The sequence below is a fragment of the Podarcis gaigeae genome (genome assembly GCF_964106915.1).
Source record: "Podarcis gaigeae genome assembly, chromosome: 8".
Lineage (NCBI taxonomy): Eukaryota > Metazoa > Chordata > Lepidosauria > Squamata > Lacertidae > Podarcis > Podarcis gaigeae.
Window position 1 is genome coordinate 76,519,306 of NC_139684.1, and position 23,612 is coordinate 76,542,917.

A 23,612-nucleotide genomic window follows, 5' to 3' on the forward strand; every position below is an offset into this window, starting at 1 on the left:
CAAAAGAGGTTAAAAGACAGTTTCAAGGCAAATCTAAAAAAATGTAGTATAAACATAGACAACTAGGAAATACTGGACTGCGAGCGCTCCAGTTGGAGAACAGCCTTTACCAAAGGTGTCATGGGCTTTGAAGACACTCAAACTCAGGACACAAGGGAGAAACATGCTAAGAGGAAGGCATGCTTGGCAAATCCACACCGTGATCAACTCCTGCCCGGGAACCAATGTCCCCACAGTGGAAGGACGTGTGGGTCCAGAATTGTTCTCCACAGTCACTTACAGACTCATTGTTAAAACCGTGTGTCAGAGCTGCCTGAGGTCCCAGCTCACAAAGGACCAACGCCAGTTCGTTGTCATATACAAAAGTCTTTATTGAAGTTCAGTTTCAATTTCAAAGCCATTTGAGACGCACAGCTCTACGTCTCAAACTCTAGACCGCTGAAGCTCCGTCTGAATCTCCTCCCCCCAGACACCAGTTTAAGACTCTAGCCTTGCTCCACCTCCTCCTTTGCTCTTTCCCCCTCTGGGTCCGCCTGTCCGCTGGGGCCTTGCCCTTTCTAGACTCTTCTGACGCTGAGTCCCCTGAGTCTTCACCCCGCCTCTGGCGGGCTTTAGGACCTGGTTCCCAATCCGGGTTTTCTGCTGTCCGGCGCGCCTGTACATTTGAACTTGGCGCGCGCGCCCAGCCGGCAACCTTTCTCCTGACCATTACACTGCTCCTGTCACTGCTTCCCCCTTCGGGGAGGCTAGCTGGACCTGACTTCCCCTCCGTTCCCTCACTCTCCGATAGAGGCGTGGTCAGCCCTGACTCATCTTCTCTCCCTGCTGGAGGAGACGCTGGCCCTGATACATGGGACTCTTCCCCCCCCCACTACGCTCTGGTGGGGGAGCTGGTCCTGATCTCCCGCTGCTGCTTTGGGAGTCCCCGCTGGCCCCTTGCTTCTGGTGCATCCCCCCTGGGACCCCCCTTGCCCTGGCCCTCGGCGCCCCCCTCTGGGAATCTTCTGATTCGCTGGAGAAGCTCATGGAATCTCTCGTGCCACTGTCATACTCCCCTACGCTGCCCTCAGATTCTTCCCCTTCGCTCTCCATTTCCTCTCTCCCCTGTGCCTCTGCTCCTGAGCCCCTGACACCGTGTTTATAGAAGACAATCTTACAAGGCTTCAAGTGATCGCCAAAGAAGAAGAAGAAGAATGTTTCTGTATATACTTGAAGCCACCCAGAGCAGCAGGGGTGACCCAGTCAGATGGGTGGGGTAAAAATATTATTATTATTATTATTAGGAATAAATCTGAGAGGTGTCTATTAACAAGTAATGAGATTATAGAGAAATAATTTAGAGAATTCCAACAGCGAACTTTGAATTTTAATATGTCCCTCTTTATCTTTGTAATGAACAAACAACCCCCATTTCCAGACCTCACTGAACTATTTGTTCCCAAGTGTTGCCTCCGACATGAATCCATGGCCTATAAATCTCTCCAGGCAAGCCTCTACCTGAATAAATATCCTTGTTGATCCATCTCTGTTCTGAGTCTCCTAATCTTTCTAGAATGATGAAGGCACACCTGAGAGCATGCCTCCTCTTGGCCCTGCTTTGTCCAGGTAAGATGGGGAACATTAAATTACCTTTAGAGGACACTGAAGAGAACTTGCTGCTTGGGAGGGAAGGGGAGTTGGGAGTGTAGATCAACACCATAGAGAGCAAGGACTGCTGGGTTACCAAGAGAAATTAGGGGAGAGTCAAGTCGCGAGTTTATTTCTATTGAGTTCCAGCAAAACACACAAATCAAGGATCTCCCTCTGTGTGTGTGTGTTGTGTTTGTTGGTGTGTGGGTGTGTGTGGGTGTGTGTTTATGCACACACACACGAGACAGACACATGGTTAGGTGTGGAAACAGATGGGGGATGTGCAAAGGCAAGAGATGGTCAGATGAAAATGTTGGATATGATTTCAAAATGCAGAGAAAGTACTAAGAAGGTGAACAATCTTTTCTTCAATGGGAGAGGGGGAGAAAATAAGACTTAGAAAATAGGACAGAATAGTAATTCCATTGAAATGGTGAGTAAAAGTTGCTTAGGAAAGGAAATGGGAGAAAACAAAGTATGGCCATAGCAGGAAGAAATTAAATACATTTTAATAAGAAAAAAACCATCCTCTTGGAACAGATCACAGAAACCCACTGCTGAGGATCCAGTTTTGCTACTACTACTCGTTGATTGTAGAAATCTGGGGAGCTGAATTTAAGAGAGCCAGTTTGCAGTTGTGATGAGAGTGGTAGACAAGGATCCAGGAGGCCAGGGTTTGAATCCCTATTGAGCCACAAAGCTCACTGGGGGATCCTAGACCAGGCACAATCACTCAGCTTAACCTACCTCACAGGAACCTTCTGAGGATAAAATGGGGAAGGGAGAACCAAGTACACAGCCTTGAGCTTGGCTGCAGATAAATAAATTTGAAAAATTTGAAATTGAGAGCAAGCAAAACTGATAGATTTGTTCATCCTTGGTCCCGGAACCTGTCCTCACATTGGCCAACACATTGGCTATGGGAAGCACACAATTAGGACCTCAGCAAAGGTGCAACACTCTGTCTTACTGTGGGTTCCAGCAACTTATGTCTGAAATATGCTACTTTTTCTGGTCAATGGCTTCAAGAGCTTTAATTAATGAGTGTTTTACTCATATCATTTCATATTATTCTATTAAAATGCTTATTAAATTGAACCCCTTTTAATTTAAAAGTTTTAATTCACTATCACCTCCTCCTCTGGGTCTCATTAAGCAAACCACAACACCAAATAATAATAATGGTAATGGTAATAATAATCTATGAAGTAATATTTTGCTCCTGTCCTCAGCACTGGCTAGGAAGTGCAGAACTGCCTATAACAAGACTGGACTGACAACATATGGCTATGTGGAAAAAACTTGTGACTCAAACCAAGATTCCTGTGTTGCTAGTGCTCTGCGAACAAATATAAGTAAGACTTTGTCTTTTGCTGTTGGATTAGATCCAGGTTAAGATAGGTGAACTTTAAGGGTTCTACTAGCATATAGAAGTCTATGCTGGGGCAACTCACCTATGAAAAAGTGAGGTGAGGAAACTGTGACACTTCAGCTGTAGATGGATTAGAACTTCCATCAGCCTCCGCTAGCCTGGCCACCAGTCAGGGAAGATGGGAGATGTAGCTCAACAACATCTGAAGTAAGGAATGGCTTGCATATGAAAATGGGGAATCTAACATCACCTGATCACAACCAGTGGCCGAATCTGGGGGCTGATCGCCAAGCTTGGAGAACTTGATTTGCATCAACCAGAAATCCCTATAGAGCCAAACCAATGAACTCCAGATTAGTTTTGGTTATCAAACTAGGACAATAAGCCTGGAATATAAGCTGAACATCCCCTTTGTCATAAATGACCTTAAAATTGAGAGTCCTTTCACAGATCTATAAAAACTATTCAAAAGCTATGTAATCGGGATTGGAGTTGAAGATACTTCAAACTTTCATGGCTCCATGGCCTCCCCCCCACTCAAGTTATTTTGAAGTAATTCTCAGTGATGAAACAATGAGAAAGGAACCAATATAAAGAAAGTATTCATGTAGTTCGCCTCTAAAAAGGGATTCAGTTACCCAGCTTGATTCAAAGTGCGCCCCTCCACCCTGATGAACCTCCAACATCACTGCTACATTCTTGGAGGGAGAGAGGCAAGGGGGCAGTAAAGTTGGTGCAATGCAATGTCTTGCCAAGTGTCTTGCGTTGGGAACAAGAGTTCAGGGAAGCATTTTCCCCAACCTGCAAACTCTTACAATCAACTAGTAGAGAGGGTGCAGTGTATGTCACATGCATTATCAGATGCATAGAGGCAGGCATGAGTCTTTGTGCTACAATTTTGACCTGAAATGAAGTTCTGCATACATTCCATTGCCCAATTTAATAATACTTTTCCATATTGTCAGTTTGAAATGGTCTTGATTCAGGCAACGTAGAAACCTAGAACCATTACAATGAATGTGCCTTAGAAGCTATAAATCTGCATCCCGCCCCCTGAACTAAATATTTCTTTCAAATTCTTTTTCATAGTTGATCCCCGAGTGCAACTTTCGAATTGGTGCTCGTCATCCCACTATTGCTTCTCAGGTGATTACAGCTTCACTGCAGCAGATGGCAAATTCTTTCAGATGAAGAGGCACTGCTGCAACACTGATCTGTGTAACAGTGAAACTCTCAGCCGTAAGTTTCTGCATCATTTTAGAATCCTTTTCTTAAAGGAAATAATGTTTTTATTGGGTTTTCTGCAAGTGTAACAAGCATCGCATATAAACAAAAGAGAACAAACACTACATCAAAAAATTAAAGAAGAAAAAGAGAAAAGAAAAGAAAATCTTTTTTAACTGCATATCCTTTCTACTCCAAATTTGTATTTTAACCTCGAGTTTCCTGTACCGTCTCTAAAATTACAAGTGTTTTTAAAAACCTGCCAATGTATTAAGATGTTTACAGTACTTTTGTAAATATATAATAAACGTTTCCCATTCTTTTTAAAATTTCTCATCTTGGTTTCTGAGCTTTCCAATTAATTTCACCATTTCAGCATAGTCCATTAACTTGGTCTGCCCGTCTTCTTTAGTAGGGATTGCTTCCTCTTTCCATCTTTGGGCTAGCAATATCCGGGTGGCCGTTGTAACATACATCAACAATTTCTTCTGGTCTTTTGGAACCTCTGCTCCTATAATACCTATTTAAAAGGCTGCTGGTTTTTTGTTTTACAAAAGTTACTCTAAATATTTTTTTTCATTTCATTATACAGTGGACGCTCGGGTTGCGAAACGTGATCCATGCGGGAGGCACGTTTGCAACCCGCAGCAGCGCGTCTGCACATGTGTGGGTTGTGATTTGGCGCTTCTGCACATGCGCAAAGCGCAATCTAGCGATTCTGCGCATGCGCGACCGCCGAAACCCGGAAGTTACCTGTTCCGGTACTTCTGGGATACAGGGGATCCGTAACCCCAAAAAACGCAACCTGAAGCGTCTGTAACCTGAGGTATGACTGTAGATCATTTCCCAGAAGTTATTAATGACCTTACATTTCCACCACATATGATAAAATGTACCCTCTGTTGTTGGATCTTGTTCTGTATGTTTTTGCTAGTTTAACCAGGGTTAAATACCACCGGTACATAATTTTATTATAATTTTCTTTCGGTTGGGTACATGCTGTAAATTTGTTTTCCAAAGCCTTTCCCAGTCTGACATTTGTATATTATGTCCCACGTCTTTTGCCCATTTGATCTTCACACATTTGACTTGTTCTTCCTTAGTATCCCACTCCAGAAGCAAATTATACATTTTTGACAGCAATTTTGTATTGTTTTCTACAATTGCTCTCTGAAACTTTGACACTTCATAACTAATCCTTTCTTTTCACCATTTTTAAAGGTTTCATTTAACTGAAAATATTGTAGCCAGTCGGTTACTTTTCTACTGATTTCTTCATAATCTTTTAATTTTAATTGATTATCTGTTTCTGTTAACTGCTCTCTATATGTCAGCCAACCTGTCCTCATATTTACCTTTTTAAAAAAGATACTGCTTGTCACGGGGAAAGCCACCATGGTGTTTTTTGTTCTAGTAAATCTTTATATTTCTCCCAAACTTTAAATATCACATTTCTTATTATATGATTATGAAATCTTCTATGTACTTTGGCCTTATGATACCATAAATACACTTGCCAATAAAATCTATTATCATAACCTTCCAGATCCAGCAGATCAGCTTCTTTTAGAATTATCCACTCCCAGATCCAACAAATGCAGGATGCTTCATAATATAGTCTTAAATCTGGTAGAGAGAAGCCTCCTCTGTCTTTAACATCTATTAATAATTTATGTTTTATTCTTCGTTTCTTCCCTCTCCAGATATATCTTGAAATATCTCTTTGCTACTCTTTGAAGCAGCTCGCATTGCTTATCACTGGGATTGATTGGAATAAAAACAACACTTTTGGCAAAATACTCATCTTGATCCCTGGCATTCTGCCTAATATAGACAAATTCATCCTTCCCCAGATTTCTAATTTCCTTTTTTCCTTTCCATAATTTTCATAGTTGTCTTTAAATATATTAATATCCTTAGCTGTCAACCATATTCCCAAATATTTAACTTTTTAAAATATACCTATCTCTGTCTTCTGCTGTATCTCCTTTTTATCTTGCTCTGAAACATTCTTCACTAAGAGTTTAGTCTCATTCTTATGCAATTAAAAACCTAATACCTGTCCGAATTTCAGTATTTTTTCTAATACTTTCAATAGTGAATTTGGGGGGTCATCAACCATTATAACAAGGTTGTCTGCAAATGCTTTCAATTTATATGCTTTATTTCCTACTACTATTCCTCTAATAGTTTTTTCTGCTTTTATGTTTCTCACCAGGACTTCTCATATTAAAATAAACAATAATGGTGATAAGCGACATCCTTGTATTGTCCCTTTCATGATTTTACATTTTTCTGTAATAACATTATTAACAATCTTGCTTGTTGCTCTGAATAAATTGCATCTATTCCTCTTCTAAACCAAATTCCACCTCCTCTAGAACCTTATGCATAAATGACCAAGAGATATTATCAAATGCCTTTTCAGTGTCAATAAACATCAATGCTGCTTGTTTTTTGTTTTTTACTTCCAGGTATTCTGGAGTCCTTAGCATGTTAGGGCTGTGCACTGGATTTGGCTATGGCCTGGATCCTTAGTATATTAGCAGAGAACCTGAGCCTCATTCAAATGGGGTGAGACAGCCCCACATGGATACAGGTTCAGTTGATCAGCTCCAGGACTATTAGGGCCTCTCAAGGAGTGTAGCGGCAAGCAGGACAGAGAGGCAGGCATAAGAAGAAATTGTGAAAAAGATGGACCTACTGGGCAGCTGAGAAGGGATGGGTTGTCTTTCCAAAAAGGCCTCTCCTTCTTCCTGCCCCTTGTAGCAGCAACCTACCGGATCAGATCCTCCTTCTGATAGGTGGGAGGATCTGATCCTGCACAGTGCCAGTGCCCCTTTTCCCAGCCATATTTTTACTGGATATTAAGATGTTGTTAATGGGACGCAGGTGGCGCTGTGGGCTAAAGCCTCAGCACCTAGGACTTGCCGATCGAAAGGTCGGCGGTTCGAATCCCTGCGGTGGGGTGCGCTCCCGCTGCTCGGTCCCAGCGCCTGCCAACCTAGCAGTTCGAAAGCACCCCCGGGTGCAAGTAGATAAATAGGGACCGCTTACCAGCGGGAAGGTAAACGGCGTTTCCGTGTGCGGCTCTGGCTCGCCAGAGCAGCGATGTCACGCTGGCCACGTGACCCGGAAGTGTCTCCGGACAGCGCTGGCCCCTGGCCTCTTAAGTGAGATGGGCGCACAACCCCAGAGTCTGTCAAGACTGGCCCGTATGGGCAGGGGTACCTTTACCTTTTTAAGATGTTGTTACACATCACCCCTATATCCAAGTGATTTGAGATTCTAGGGGTACCAGGTGTGCTTCAACCCAGGGTCTGTTTCTTGTGGGACCAAAATACACAGCTGACATTGTGGTGCCTTTATGATTTATTTTTTATTTATAAATAGATACAACCTGAATCCTACAATGAAGGTGTCCACAACAAGGAGTTCTGTCCCTCTCATAGGCACAGTAGCATTCTTGTCTTGGAAGCTTGTCTTTTCCTGAGAACGGTCACATCCCTCATATTCTAATAAAACTTAACCCTATTACACAGGGAGCAGCCTCCATTCCTTTGAGGTGTTGCTGTGCTAATCTGTTATTTTAATGACCCACTTCTGCAGATGGTCACCTCGCAAGTTGCTTCTGACATACATCAAGATAATTTGCTAGAATCAAGAGGTGTCTAGCAAGCCAAAATTAAGACCTTGGCCTAGGTTAATTAACTCAGTGGGTAAGTCCCCTCAAAAAAGACCTGGGCCAAGAATACAAAGTTTAAGAAACCTTTATAACATTCCATATGCTTTTTAAGTCTGTGAATGATCTATTTCAAACAGAATAATTGGATATCTAGGCTCATGAACAGCTCATTCAAGTTAATATTCAAGTTAATATTCAATTGTTTCAAATATTGACCTTACAACCCACATATCTTATCCGTGTCCTCCTAAATCAGCCTTGAGCTGGTCCTGGTCAGTCTTTTAATTGGCAAAATAAGTGAATTATCACACACAGATACAAAAATAGACAAAACCATTAACATGCTCCATATATTTGTGATCTTGGCAGTTCCTGATCGGAAGATGCTGGCTGAAAATGGTCTGCGGTGTCCAGCCTGCTTCTCCAAAGGAAACAAAAAGTGTAAAAGTGAGAAGACCATCAACTGCCTTGAGAATGAGACCAAGTGTGTGGATTTTAAAGGAGTTTTTACTAGAGGTAACACTGCTAGTCAAACAGGGGGGAAAGGCCTAGTCTTTGGCTGGGTCATAGAGACTCCCTCCTGTTTTCCTTCTCCCCCCCCCCTTTCCCTTTCATGTTGCTGGAAAAGTGAGAGGGAACACTGATCTCTCTCACTGGTTCCACTCTGCACCCTTCCTTAGTCTTTTGCCTGCCTGGACTGTGTCTTTTATCTCTCATAATGCCACTTGCTTGTACAGAAGGAGGATTAAAAGTGAGATATGCATATAAACTACCCTTCCAAACAAAAGTAAAAAGTGCATTGATTGCTCCGCCCCAGTTGCATCTGGATCTCTCCACCAATGAGATGCAGTCCAGGACAAACTATGTCCCTCTTGCTCAAAAAACATATTTATTATGTAAAATGAATGTAATAGATTTCCTTAAATTCTGTGACAATGAGCAGTATCTGGCTAACTCAGACCTTCAGTGCAAGGATTTACAGTTGTGCAACAGAATTTCTGCTCTCTTCTGCATGTATGTGTTCTTTATCCTCCCAAATGTATTTAGGAGGACATGTAGGCTCTTCTGCCTACATGTGCTCTGTTTCCTCCCAAAATCTGCTCCACAATTGTGGAAACTCCCGGAATGGATTTAGGGGATACACAGGGGGAGGAAAAGAGGGAGGCTATGTTCCTTTCCAAAAGCATACATCATTTTGCCGATGTCATGAGTTAGCTACATTCATAAAAATATAAAGCGCTTTATATGTGTTATAACATTATGGAATTGATGTTGTGGAGTCCCGTCTTTCACCAATGGGACTTCCATGTATGAAGTTTACAACGTATTAAACTGAATCACTTTTTTGATGTGTCTAGATCCAGTCTTAGATGCATAGCTCCATATCAACATAGTTTTAAGGAATAATGATGTTTTGAGAGGGGACAAATTTGCCAAATCTCTCCTTTCTGGAAAGAAGAGGGGATTTGGAATGAATGGAGGAGGGGCGTATGGGCTGATTTGCCCCATGAGGGAAGAGGCAGAGTCCAGGCCATTTGAGCTGCCTTTGCCATACATTCTTTCTTCTCATCCTTCTCCTGCCCTTTACACCTGGACTTTTGCTAGTTTCTCTTTTGAGGGCTGAGTAAGAATTCTGAGGGGCGTTCCTGATTGGCTCTTGGGATTTCCCCCTTTTCACCTACTTCATGTTAGATGAGTTTGAAATGAAAATAGATATGGTAAAATAAAAGGAGGATCCTCTGGATGCTTAGATCATAGTGGGGCAATGAGGGAGCCTCAGTGGGCATCCAACCGTCCTGAGAGACAATGGATTGCACCCCCAGCTTGATTAATGCCAGATCCACATACTCAAGGCTTGTTTTCAAATCCTCTAATTTCAATATATTTTATAAATATAGCCTGTTTATTGATAATCTTCATTTCTTGAGACTCCTTTGAGTATGATGGCAATTTTGAATTACATAAGAGTTTTTTTTTACCCAAACTACTAATGGTGAAAATTATGAAACCCAGCCAGATGGGTGGGGTATAAATAATAAATTAGTAGTAGTAGTATTCTTGTATATTCATGTTTGGATTAAATTATAATATTGTTCAGATTTCTGAAATATACATATTTTAAAATTAACTTATTAAATTCTCATTTACCATCTTTTAGTCCCTGGATAAAGGACTTATGTCAGCATTTCTTTCCTTTTTTTCCAGCTTATTTTTTCCACAACAATTTTTCTTTCCAAGGCTGTGGAACAACAGATTTTTGTCGCATCCGAAAAAAAGGAAAGAGAGTTGGAGTAGGGAAATATATCCTTTTAGTTCTGCGAGAAAGATGTTATAATGCTTCACGAATATCACACCAGCCTGAACATGAAGGGTAATTTGCACAGTGTAGGCAATGAGGGGAAATTGGAGGCCTAGTGGTGAAATTCAGGACTCAGGAAGTCTAGTTCTTTCTTTTTTGCTTTTCGTGGAGATAAAGGGAAGCAAGTGGTAGAGAAAAAGGGGTCAGACTGTGGGGGTTCTAATTTCAAAGAGCCCTGTAGTGTATCATTAAAAAGCAGTTAAGTTTTCATTATGATTATTACAATACAAAATAAATGGTTATGGGAAATAAAATGCTGGTTCTTGGATGTTTCTTTCAGATTCAAATGTGATTAATATTTATTGGTTTAGCCGAAGATATTACAAAAGATAAAATACATAGAATGGGATAAAAACATAATAAAATACATTACACAGCTAAAATCATTATTAAAATTGAATGTTTTCTTAGATAAACTGTACTGCAAGGAGGCAATAATCACCTCCCTGACCCAGTCAGCTGTCCCCTCCCTGCTCCTTTTCCTCAGACAAGAGGGGCAAGGGGCAATGTCCTTGAATCTTACCAACTGATACTCATCCAACACAACAGGGCTAGACAGTGCTCTGGACACCCCTTGAGATTCAACCTCAAAATGCTTTGCAAACAAGTCACAACATTGACAAGTCACAAGCACCATCCCTGGCTCCCAATGACAGGCCCTCCCCATTTTCACCTTGGAACTTTTCTTTTCTCACCCTGCCTCTCACCCTGGGAGGTGCCCACTTCGCCACCTCTCTACCTGGATGCTGGCACCAGCTTGAGATTCCCCACCACCACCACTTGACAGCACATTAAGTTTTTTATTTTATTTTATTTTATTTTTAAAGCACAGACCAATAATTATCACCATGTGTTTTTGATACATACTGTACCAATGCCTTGTCATCTCCACACCCCCCCCAACTCTGCTTTAGTGGTTTCCTAAATAATGAAACATTGAAACTAAACAAGAGGGAAAATGCCACATTTTGTTAGATGTGATTACAAACATATTCTGTTGTTTAGTCGTTTAGTCGTGTCCAACTCTTCATGACCCCATGGACCAGAGCACGCCAGGCACTTCTGTTTTCCTCTGCCTCCCTCAGTTTGGTCTACTAACTCAGTAGCTTCGAGAACACTGTCCAACCATCTCGTCCTCTGTCATCCCATTCTTCTTGTGCCTTCAATTTTTCCCAAGATCAGGGTCTTTTCCAGGGAATCTTCTCCTCTCCTTTCTCGATCCCTTCGAAATTCTGTTAGTATAAGCAAATACTAAAGACACACCGATTCAAAGGAAATGAATAGAAAGAGGTATATTTAAATAATATTAATAGCAATAATGATGGTTATGATGATGATGATATTAGGGTGTATAAAAAAGAGAATACAATAAAAGCAGGAAAGGGAGGAGAAAAGAAAGGGGTAAATATGAGGAAAAGTAAAGGAAGGAAGGAAGGAAGGAAGGAAGGAAGGAAGGAAGGAAGGAAGGAAGGAAGGGCAAAAGAGAAAGATTGGGAAGGGAGGAATGTGTGTGCGTGTTTAAAATGCAGATGAAAGCCGTTCAGAAGTCAGATCACTGAAAACAGGTGTCAGGACTGCCTCTAGGTCCCAGCCCACAGAGGACCAACGCCCGGTTGATGTAATGTACAAAAGTCTTTATTGAAGTTTAGTTTCCATTTCAAACCCCAGAGCGCGCAGCCCTACGTCTTGACTCTAGATCGGCGAAGTCCCCTCTGAGTCACTATCCCTTCCGCACCAGTTTAAGATCCTAGCCCGGCTCCACCTCCTGTGCTGTTCCTTCCTCCTCTGGGTCCTTCTGCCCCCTGGGGTTTCCTCCTTCCTGGACTCTTCTGATGCTGACCCCCCTGAGTCTTGCCCTTCCTTCCGGTGGGCTTTAGGACCTGGCTCCCTATCCGGGCTCCCTGCTATGCCGCTCGCCTGTACATTTGAACTTGGCGTGCGCGTCCAGCCGGTAACCTTCCTCCTGACCGTTTCCCCGCTCTCCGATGTGGGCGTGGTCAAACCTGACTCATCTCCTCTCGCTGGTGGTGAGAACACTGGTCCCGATTCCTGGGACTCCCCCTCCCTACTGCGCTCTGGTGGGGAAGCTGGTCCTGATTTCCAACTGCTGCTCAGGGAGTCCCCGCTGGCCCCTTCCTCCTGGGGTTTTCCCCCTGGAGCCCCCCTTGCCCTGGCCATCGGCGCTCCCTTCTGTGAATCTTCCGATTCGCTGGAGAGGCTCGTGGAATGACTCTGGCCACTGTCACTGCCCCCACCCCACTCGGATTCCTCCTCCTCGCTCTCCATTTGCTCCCCCTCCTGTGTCTCTGCTCCTGAACCCCTGACATCCATCCCCCCCTCGAAGCCCCCCCTTCCCCCCTCCCCCTCTTCAGATGCAGGTTCCGGGTGCTCCAGTGTTGTGGGGGTGAGTTCAGGATACAGTTCATCCCCCGAGGCGTGCAGCCATTGGGATACGTCCGGGAAGTCCTCCATGGGCTCGTCGATGGCGATCTCCTCTGCTTCCATCTCCCGAGCGGTGTGTTCGAAATCCGAGGCCGCCCCTAAATCACCCAAGACCCCCTCTCCCCCTGTCGCCTGAGGTGACACCACGTCCCAGGGTCCCTTCGGCAGGTCTCTGCGCCAGCCCACTTCGGGTTGGTCCTCCCACCAATAAGACCCCCCCGTGCCAAACCCTGAGAGCGATCCCTCTGGGGAACTGCCTCCCGGGGACGATTCCTCAGCTGAAGAGAAACCCTGGAAAGTGCTGGCTGAGAGTGTGGGTGTGAACAGACAGTCGTCGAAAAAGTCCGCTGGCATGGGCTTGTGCGGGAAAAGTGTATGGAATTCTTCCTTGAGCCACTGCTCCTCCAATGCATAATCCGGCACCCACCTGTTGGTGCTGGCTGGGGTGTCCTCTGTGGCGAGGAGATATTCAATCCCTTCCTCCCCCCACCTTGAGTCTAAAATCTCTGTGGCTTCATTAAGTGGCCCCCCTCTCGGCGACCCCCCCTTCGTGGGCGCTTCCCTGAGAGGGCTCGGTGCTGTCCCTGGTGCCTGAAACCGGTGTATGTGTGTGCGTGTTTAAAACGCAGATGAAAGCCGTTCAGAAGTCAGATCACTGAAAACAGGTGTCAGGAAACCTTGCTGCATGATGTTATTGGGCAGAATCGCTCAGCTGTTTACACTTATAATCACAGATTATCATCACCAATTGGTTGTACCCCCTATGAAAAGATGTTTGGCAAAAAGCCATACATCAAACACATGAAAATTTTTGGTTCTGACATGTGGGTTAACACACCACAAAGCTCCAAGTTAGACAACCGTGGATTGCATGGTATCTTTCTAGGTTATCAGAAAGGTTCTTACAGAATAATGATGACTCTAAGACAATTAAGCTCACAAGAAGTGTTGAGTACAATGCCAAGTGGGGGGAGAATGTGGGAATTTTCCAATGTTATCCTGATGACAGTGATGAGACTGAGGATAGTCAAAAACAGCCGCAACAACCCACACCCACTGATGAAGGTTCTGATTCTGAGTCTGAAACTGAATCGGGTGATTCAGAGGATTTCAAGAGTGCGAAAGCTTCTATGCGACCCTCTGAAAGCTCTGATCAAGAATTGGAAGAACCATTGTTCACTATAGGTCACTTTTCTCCTAAGAAGGAAGAGGAGAGTTTTGAAGACTTACGGCTAATTCGCAGGTCACAAAGAGCCACAAAAGGCAGACCTCCAAAGAGATTTGCTGATGAGTTTGCTAAGATAGCAGTAACACCTGTTAAAAGCTCCAAGAAGGTATTTGAACCTTCAAGTTTCCAAGAAATCCAGGATTTGGATTCAAAGGAAGCTGAGCCATGGTTAAATGCCATGAAGGCTGAGCTTGATTCCTTAGAAAGTAACAAAACATGGGAGCTTGTTCCAGTAGTTCCAGGAATGAAACTGCTTGGAAGCAAATGGGTCTTCAAAGCGAAGACAGATCAAAATGGCAAGATAGTCAGACACAATGCCAGATTGGTAGCCAGAGGTTTTGCACAAGTACCAGGTGAAGACTATCACGAGACCTACTCACCCACAGTGAGGTATAAGAGCATTAGGCTTATGCTCAAGCTAGCTGCAGAGGAGAATCTACACATTAGCCACCACAATGTGAATACAGCTTTTCTGTACGGATCTCTAGGTGAATCACTTTATATGCTTCCACCTGATGGCGTACAGGTAAAACAGGGATTTGTTTGTGCTCTGAAGAAGTCCCTTTATGGTCTCAAACAAAGTGCACGGTGTTGGCACACAAAACTCACTGAAGTATTATTTTCTCTAGGTTTTCAGCAAGGGAAAGCTGATCCATGTGTATTTGTCAAAGAGGAGGGGCAAAAGAAGCTGTATTGTTTGTTTTATGTTGATGATATTTTATTCTTTTGGGAAGATGTCACAATGTACAATAACGCCCTAGCTCAACTAAAAGAGCACTTTGATATGAAAGATCTTGGTGAGGTAAACAACTACCTATCTCTGGAGATAGAGATCAAGATGGTAACATTCTAGTACACCAGTCACGAAAAATTGCTGATATGTTAAGCAAACTAAACCTGATGGATGCTAACCCTGTAGACACACCGATGACAACAGGTTATCAGGTAGATGACACTGAAGAAGCATTTTCTGACACTACACTGTACAGAAGTGTGCTAGGCAAACTAAACTTCATTGCCAGATGTTCAAGACCTGACATTGCTGTTAGCTGTAATTTGCTAAGCAGACAAGTCAACAATCCTACTGTTAAGGATTGGAAAGCTCTGAAACGCATAGCGCGGTATTTGAAAGGCACTATGCATTACAGACTGAGATTTAACAATCAGAAGTCTGGTGGTCTTGAGATATTTACAGATGCAAGTTTTGGAAGTGACACTACAGACAGGAAAAGTACGTCTGGAGTTTGCTATATGTACAATCAGGGTCTATTTGATTGGTCATGCAAGAAGCAAACAACAGTTAGCTTAAGTACTTGTGAAGCTGAACTGAATGCACTGTCTTATTCACTTAAAGATTGTGAATGGTTGTTACAATTGTGCAAAGACATGAAAATTCCTGTCAAATGTCCAATCCAGGTTTACCAGGACAACAAAGCATGTTTGGCATTGCTGAATTCTGAAAGTTGTAAGCAAAGCACGAAGCACTTGCAATTGAAGTTGCTACATGCTAGGGAACGTATTCAGAAGGGACTCGTAATGGTGTCCTATATGCCAGGTAATGAAATTCCTGCTGATGTATTGTCCAAGATTGTATCAAGGGATCAACACTGTACCTATGTGCAGAAGTTGGGTTTGTACTGATATTGTACGAACACGCTGCCCAGTGATGTTCACAGAAAGGGGGAGGATGTTGGTTTCTGCTTCCTTCACTGTGCAGCGAAGTGCTTGTCACGAGACAGGTGTTTACATTCCACAGTCAGCGTGCTGTTGGGTTTTCCCACGGGAAAGGGAGACTGGATGTGACGTACACTGGTTTCCTGTTTTTCTCAGTTCTCTCGGAACTTCTGAAGAGAGAGGTTGCTTCTCTGCTCTCGCAGAAGCAAGATGCATGTATGTAATCTCTCAGCTTTGAAGTGTAAATAAAGTAATGTAAAGTATGTGGCACGTACTCCTCATCCTTCCGCTGTGCACAGGAAATGTGTGTGCATCCTATAGAGTGAATGCAGGCTGTGTGGGTAAGCCCAAAGCCAGAACAGGGAGACGGAGCGCTGCGGAGCAAGACTCTCCCGGCTTCAGTGAAAGGAACCCGAATCCTTTGGAGCACAGCGGGACCTTGCACTGCACTCCAAAGGCTTCAGAGATCTTTGAGGCTGGAGGTGGGGGAAAGCAGTGCTTCCCTCCACCGCCAGCCCCACAAGCTCGGGGGGGCAGCAGCAAGGTTGTGCGCAGCCTTTGCGCTGTTCCCCAACCTGCTCTTTGGGGCTAGTGGTGGGGGAAAGCAGTGCTTCCCACCGCAAGCCAGAAAGAGCAGGTCGAAAGGAACCTGAAGCCTCCAGAGCCCGGTGCAAGCTCCCGCCACGCTCCAGAGGCTTCGGGTTGCCTTCACTGAAGCCTGGAAAGCGAGAGGGGTCAATACGCACCGACCCCGCTCGCTCTCCCGGCTTCCAAGGTGTTTTTGAGGGGGAGAACAAGAATTTTTTTTGTTGTTTTCCTGTTCTCCCCCTCCTATGGTTTTGTGCGTCCTATAGAGCGATTACGTTATTATACAGCACATAGCTTCTGAACTGCACTAATCGTGCTTTATCCCTCCTTTCAACTATCTCAGCTAAAATATTTGTGATATTATTGGGTTAATCATTAAACTGAATACTTTTCTTTCTTCTTTAACTTACTAAACAGAAGCAAAATAATTAAGAAACATTAGGTTACCTTCTCCAGGACATCAGAAATTCTGCTGAAGCAAAGCATAATCTGCATCAGCAAAATTCTTCAGTTTAATCATAGAATTGTAGAGTTGGAAGGGACCTCAATAGTGATCCAGTCCAACCACAGCAATTCCCCCCATAGGACTCGACCATGAGATTTAGAGTTTCATGCTTTACTGGCTGAGCTATGGAAAACCCATATCAGCAGTGAAAGCCACAGATGGATAGACCTAACAGTGGACTAGTCACATTTATGGAAGAGGCCATCAGTGGCAATAAGTTTGATGGATATACTATTTCCAGTTGCTGGGGGAGAACAGGGGGAGTGGGCTACTGCCCTCCCTTTATGATAGTCCTGTACCCCTGGACATCTGATCAGCCACTCCAAGAAGGATGCTGCTACACTGCAGGGTTCTTCTTGTCTTCTGAAAATGGAGGGTGGGATTTGCAGCACGTATAAACAACTAGCTAGAATCACTTCAAGACAATGTGGCTAAGGACAGTCATCACTAAACAGATCAGCTGACTTAAAGTATCCTCTGCCTTTCACAACAATCTGACACAATTAGAACAAGGAGGGGCAAAGTTCAGTAAAATGATTTAATCAGCTCTCTATTTCCAGCTTTGCCAGCTGAGCAGTCACCTGAGCAGTACCTTGATGCTTTCACTGCACTTTGATTAGTGGCCTGGAAAAAGAGAAAAAGTATATTACTCCTTCCAACTCAGTAAGACCCCAAATCAAGTAAAGGCAAAAACAGAGGCATTGGCTCAGAATTATTTTTTCTACTTTTAATGATGAGCATAGTCAGATGGCCTCAATTCACTTTGCAGCCTTCTTGGAACAAGTTGCTCATTTGGAGCTGTTTGTGGTCCTGCAGTAACATTACCTTACAGTGGTACCTCTGGTTAAGAACTTAATTCGTCCTGGAGGTCCATTCTTAAGCTGAAACCTTTCTTATTCTGAGGCGTGCTTTCACTAATGGGGCCTCCTGCTGCGCGTGATTTCCATTCGCATCCTGGGGCAAAGTTTGCAACTAGGAGCAGCTACTTCCAGGTTAGCGGAGTTCGTAACCCGAAGCATTTGTAGCCAGAAGTGTTCATATGAAGAGGTATCACTCTGCGTTCTACCTCAGCCTTACTTGCCTGCACCTGAAGTGATTGCTTCACTGCCACTGAGTCACCCTCCTTTTTTCGGTATGGATCAGTTTTACTGGTTGAAACCTCCATTGCAGCCACGTGTGCTGCAATATGAAGTCAGCATTTTAACCACAGCTCATCCCATACTTCGCAGCCTTGCTATGATGGATCTAGTATCCAGGCTTTTCTCTTCTTTAGAAGAGGAATCCTCAGATGGAGACTGTATTGAGGGGGTTTCTTGTAGGTGGCTTCCGGACTTTGCCATTGCCTTTTTTTGTTCTCAGCTCCTTCATTGGGTGCCGTCAGAATTTAAATTTTAAATTAACTGCATAGAAGAAGAAATTTGAAAAGTTCCTGTTTACAACTAATGAGATTGTGGTGAAATAATTCAGACAATTTCAACAGTGAGCTTTGAATTTCATCATTTTCTCTATGTCTTTATGCCAAAGGGGAAAGAAACCCTCCTCTTCCCAGAATTCACTGAACATTTGTCCCCAAGTGTTGCCTGCAGCACAAACACGTAGCCTATAAATCCCTCCAAGTAAGCCTCTACGGGCATCAGTTCTCTTTCTAGAATGATGAAGGCACTCCTGAGTACATGCCTCCTCTTGCCCCTGCTTTCTTCAGGTAAGTAGGAACCAGTGGGATGGGGAACTTTTACAGAAATAATATTTAGGTTTTCAATATTTGACTTCCGGTTTGAGATCGCAAGCAGTAGGGAGCGCGGAAAAGCCGCTAAGAGCTTTTCTGAACTGTGTGGGGGCTTGGGGGCGACGCAAGGGCACTGCGACCCCCGAAACCTCAAGAGGGGACACCTTTTTTAAAAGGATCCGGGAGCGACGGGACTGAGAACGCATATGGTAAGCTCTGCAGACCCCGCGCAGCAATGCCTCTAGCTCTTACTGGAAAAGCGGCAAATTTCCATAACTTTAAGAACAGAGCCCTTAGTGCTTATGGAGTAATTTAGAACGAAAAACTGGGATCAAGCACTAAGTGAAAACTGGATGTTAAATGATTGAAAGTAAGGAACCCGACCTGTTTTTTCAGAGCTAATATGGCGCAGGGCATTCAATCATAAGAGAGAAGAAAGGAAGTGACTGAGCGCCCGCTGCGGAGAACTGAAAAGTGAAAGCCCTTGGCTATACTTCTAGCGAGGCAAAGGAAACAAAGGAAACATGGAGGAGAGACAGGAAGGAAGGGGTGGAGACCTGGAGGGGAGAGGAAAGAAGGGGGAAAGAGGAAAGGACCAAGAAGGGTTCAGAGACCAGGAAAGAAGAAGTAGGGAAGAAGAAGTAGACGAAGAAGAGGAAGAAGAGGAAGCAGCGGCAGGAGAAGCAGAAGAGGAGGAGGAAGAGAACAAAACCACTCGTATTTAAAACACTAAGTTTTTGTAGATTGAATAGTAGTCATTATAATGAATTTGAAAACTTTGTCATGGAATGTGAACGGTTTGAATGAAAAAGTCAAAAGGAATAAAATTGTGAATGTGTTGAAAAGAAAGAATTTGGACCTAATATGTTTACAGGAGACCCACGTAACTAAAAAGCATAAGCATATCCTGACACACAAAAAGCTGGGCCAGGAGTTTACAAACTGTACAACGGAAAAGAAAAGAGGGGTGGTAATTTATGTGAAAGAAAAATGGGACCCCAGAGTGATTTGTAAAGATAATGAAGGAAGAATCTTGGGAATACAAATTAACTTCCAAGGTGAAAAACTTAATGTGATAAATGTATATGCCCCAAATTTGAATAAGCCAGAATTCTTTAAGAAATTGGAACAAATGCTACTGGAATTAGACTCTAACAAGACGATCATAATGGGAGACTTTAATGGAGTGCCAGAACCGGAATTAGACAAACAAATAGAAAAGGGGAAAAAGAAACAAGGGAAGCTGCCGAAATCTTTTAAAAACATGGAGGAAAACTTAGATTTAGTAGACATTTGGAGATATAAACATGCAATAGAGAAGCAATTTACCTTCTTTTCAGAACCATATAAGAGCTGGAGTAGAATTGATCAAATTTGGGTCTCTAGGGAGCTTACGCTAAGAACTACAAAGTGTGAAATCCAACCTAGAACCTTTTCGGATCATAACCCGGTTGCACTGGAAATAAAAGGTAGATCACAGGGTGGATTCAGATGGAGATTGAATGAATACCTATTAGAGAATGAAGAGGTTGTAGAAAAAGCTAAAGCCACCTTAAAAGAATATTTCAGCCTGAATCTCAATAATGAAACAACCCCAGACATAGTCTGGGATGCTAGTAAAGCGGTTCTAAGAGGGTTTTTTATACAGCAAAACAGCTATAGGAAGAAAGTAAGGGAACAAAAGAAAGAAGAAACTCTTAACCAGATAAAAGAGTGCGAGAAAAAATTAATAGTAAACCCGAAGGACGAACAAAATAGGCAAACAATTAAACTGCTACAATCGCAATACTCAATGTTAACAAACCAGGAAATAGAATGGAAAATTAAAGCAATGAAGCAAAAATATTTTGAGTCAGCTAACAAAACGGGTAAATTACTAGCATGGCAGCTGAGAAGGAGGGAAGAGCAAAGAGTAATAAACAAGATAAAAGTTGAAGAACATCTAATTGAAGACCCAAAAGAGATAAAGGAGAACTTTCTGAAATATTATGAGAAGTTGTATAAAAAAGAAGATGAGGAAATAACTCAAATAGAAAAATACCTAGAAGATTATAGCGGGAAGACCATAACGGAGGAAGAAAAAATTCAATTAAATAACCCTGTAAAAATAGAAGAGATTCAGGAAGCAATAAAGAAGATGAAACCAGGGAAAGCGCTGGGACCGGATGGATTATCAGTTAAATATTATAAAGCACTAGAGAACCAATTAACCCCAGTCCTTTGTGACAACATGAATAAGATATTAAAAGAAGGGAAAATACCAGAGTCTTGGAGAGAGGCCTATATAACGATGATCCCCAAACCAGATATGGACAAACTGAACCTTAAGAATTACAGACCCATTTCATTATTAAATAATGATTATAAAATATTTGCGGAGGTGTTGGCAAACAGGCTCAAGAAATGCCTAGTGAAATTAATACATAAAGATCAGGGAGGATTTCTTCCAAATAGGCAACTTAGAGATAACGTAAGGCATGCCATAAATATAATTGAGTACTTGGAACGAAAGAGCGAGATACCCGCAGCGCTGATCTTTGTTGATGCTGAAAAGGCATTTGATAATGTCTCTTGGCAGTTCCTACAGAAGAGCATGGAAAAAGCGGGGCTAGAGGGCGAGTTCATGAACGGAATAAAAGCGATATATTCGAAACAATCGGCGAAACTAATAATAAATAACAACTTAACAAACCCATTTAAAATAGAAAAAGGAACTAGACAAGGATGCCCTCTATCCCCGCTCTTATTTATTATGGCACTAGAGGCAATTACAAATAAAATAAGAGCTACATCAGAGATCCAAGGGATTAAATTAGGAACAAAAGAGTATAAGCTAAAAGCGTACGCGGACGACCTGATGCTGTCACTGGAAAGTCCACAAGAAAGTGTGGGCAAGGCCTTGGAGATGCTAGAAGAATTTGGTAAGGTATCTGGCTTTAAATTAAATAAGGGGAAGACTAAAATACTGACGAAGAATTTGGGCAAAGAGGAAAATGAAAAATTAGAATCACAATATGGAATTAAAGTGGCAAAAAAAATAAAATACTTAGGAATCTGGCTAACTAATAAAAATATAAATCTGATACAAGATAATTATCTTACAACATGGAAACAAATAAAGAAAGACCTGGATACCTGGAGTAGAGTGAAACTTTCATGGACGGGAAGGATGGCCGCAATAAAAATGAACTTACTTCCAAGAATGCTGTATCTCTTTCAAAACATACCAGTGATTAGAGGATCCAAACTTTTCACAGAATGGCAAAGAACTATCTCAAAATTTATATGGCAAGGAAAAAGGCCAAGAATTAGGTTCAAACTTTTAACAGATCGGAAAGAGAGAGGGGGATTTTCGGTACCCAACTTGAAATTATATTTTGAGGCAGCCTGTCTTTGTTGGATTAGGGATTGGATCAATTTGGAAAACTTGTTGGATCTTGAGGGGTTTGACAATAGGTTTAGCTGGCATTTCTATTTATGGCAAAATAAAGGAAAATCACATAAAGGATTCACAAGTCACATCGTTAGGGGCTCTCTCTATGAAGTCTGGGAGAAAAACAAAAAGCTCCTAGAGGAAAAAACACCCTGGTGGCTTTCGCCAGTTGACATTTCAACGATTAAAAAAGTACCGTATTTTTCGTCCTATAGGACGCACCGGCCCATAGGACGCACCTCGTTTTTTGGGGTGGGGAATGAATAAAAAAAAATTATTTCCCCCCTCCAGCCGCGGCTGCCGCCCCAAGCCTTGCACACGCCTGCCCGAAGCACGGGGCACCTTCCGGAGGGCTCCGCGTGCTTCGGGCGGCAGGCTGCCACTCCAAGCCTCGCTCGCCCGGCGGGAGCTCCTGCCGGGCGCGCAAGGCTTGCAGACACTCGCCCGAAGCACGGGGCACCCTCCGGAGGGCTCCGCGTGCTTCGGGCAACAGGCTGCCGCCCCAAGCCTTGCGCGCCTGGCGGGAGCTCCTGCCGGGCGCGCAGGGTTGCAGACACTCGCCCAAAGCACGGGGCATCCACCGGAGGGCTCCGCGTGCTTCGGGCAACAGGCTGCCACCCCAAGCCTCGCGCGCCTGGCGGGAGCTCCTGCCGGGCGCTCAAGGCTTGCAGACACTCGCCCGAAGCACGGGGCACCCTCCGGAGGGCTCCGCGTGCTTCGGGTAACAGGCTGCTGCCCCAAGCCTCGCGCGCCTGGCGGGAGCTCCTGCCGGGCGTGCAAGGCTTGCAGACACTCGCTCGAAGCACGGACAGCCCTCCGGAGGGCTCGCTGTGCTTCGGGCAACAGGCTGCCGCCCCAAGCCTCGCGCGCCTGGCGGGAGCTCCTGCCGGGCGTGCAAGGCTTGCAGACACTCGCCCGAAGCACGGGGAGCCCTCCGGAGGGCTCCCTGTGCTTCGGGCAACAGGCTGCCGCCCCAAGCCTTGCGCGCCTGGCGGGAGCTCCTGCCGGGCGCGCAAGGCTTGCAAACACTCGACCGAAGCATGGGGAGCCCTCCGGAGGGCTCCCTGTGCTTCGGGCAACAGGCTGCCGCCCCAAGACTCGCGCACCTGGCGGGAGCTCCTGCCGGGCGTGCAAGGCTTGCAGACACTCGCCCGAAGCATGGGGAGCCCTCCGGAGGGCTCCCTGTGCTTCGGGCAACAGGCTGCCGCCCCAAGCCTCACGCGCCTGGCGGGAGCTCCTGCCGGGCGTGCAAGGCTTGCAGACACTCGCCCGAAGCACGGGGAGCCCTCCGGAGGGCTCCCTGTGCTTCGGGCAACAGGCTGCCGCCCCAAGCCTCGCGCGCCTGGCGGGAGCTCCTGCCGGGCGTGCAAGGCTTGCAGACACTCGCCCGAAGCACGGGGAGCCCTCCGGAGGGCTCCCTATGCTTCGGGCAACAGGCTGCCGCCCCAAGTCTTGCGCGCTCGGCGGGAGCTCCTGCCGGGCGCGCAAGGCTTGCGGACAGCTTCCTGAAGCCTGGAGAGCGAGAGGGGTCGGTGCGCACCGATGCCTCTTGCTCTCCAGGCTTCAGCGAAAGCCTGCATTCGCCCCATAGGACGCACACACATTTCCCCATCATTTTTGGAGGGGAAAAAGTGCGTCCTATGGGGCGAAAAATACGGTAAATATGGAAGGAAAAAGACTTACCTATGAAGATTTATTAATAAGATCAGAAAACAGATGGAAGATGAGAACATATGAAGAGCTGAAA

At 44.4% G+C, this 23,612-nt stretch overlaps 2 protein-coding genes across 7 annotated transcripts in view; one reads left to right on the forward strand and one right to left on the reverse strand.

Annotated features, from left to right (window-relative positions):
* Positions 1–23,612, reverse strand: part of LOC310851730 (phospholipase A2 inhibitor 25 kDa subunit-like) — a 1,159,037-nt gene that overhangs the window by 1,088,364 nt on the left and 47,061 nt on the right. The window lies entirely within an intron of this gene.
* The window catches only part of LOC310851617 (phospholipase A2 inhibitor and Ly6/PLAUR domain-containing protein-like), a 309,684-nt gene that overhangs the window by 194,877 nt on the left and 91,195 nt on the right, over positions 1–23,612 (forward strand). Inside the window, exons 1-4 of one of the 6 annotated variants that reach the window (XR_014567782.1) lie at positions 1,516–1,605; positions 4,091–4,240; positions 8,280–8,426; positions 10,116–10,511. The exons of 3 other annotated variants lie outside the window; for them this stretch is intronic. The gene's annotated coding sequence lies outside the window, so the exon portion shown is untranslated. Of the gene's footprint in view, positions 1–1,510; positions 1,606–2,861; positions 2,985–4,090; positions 4,241–8,279; positions 8,427–10,115; positions 10,512–23,612 lie in introns of those variants that run through there. 2 more of the 6 variants (XR_014567781.1, XR_014567780.1) reach the window with 2 other exon arrangements.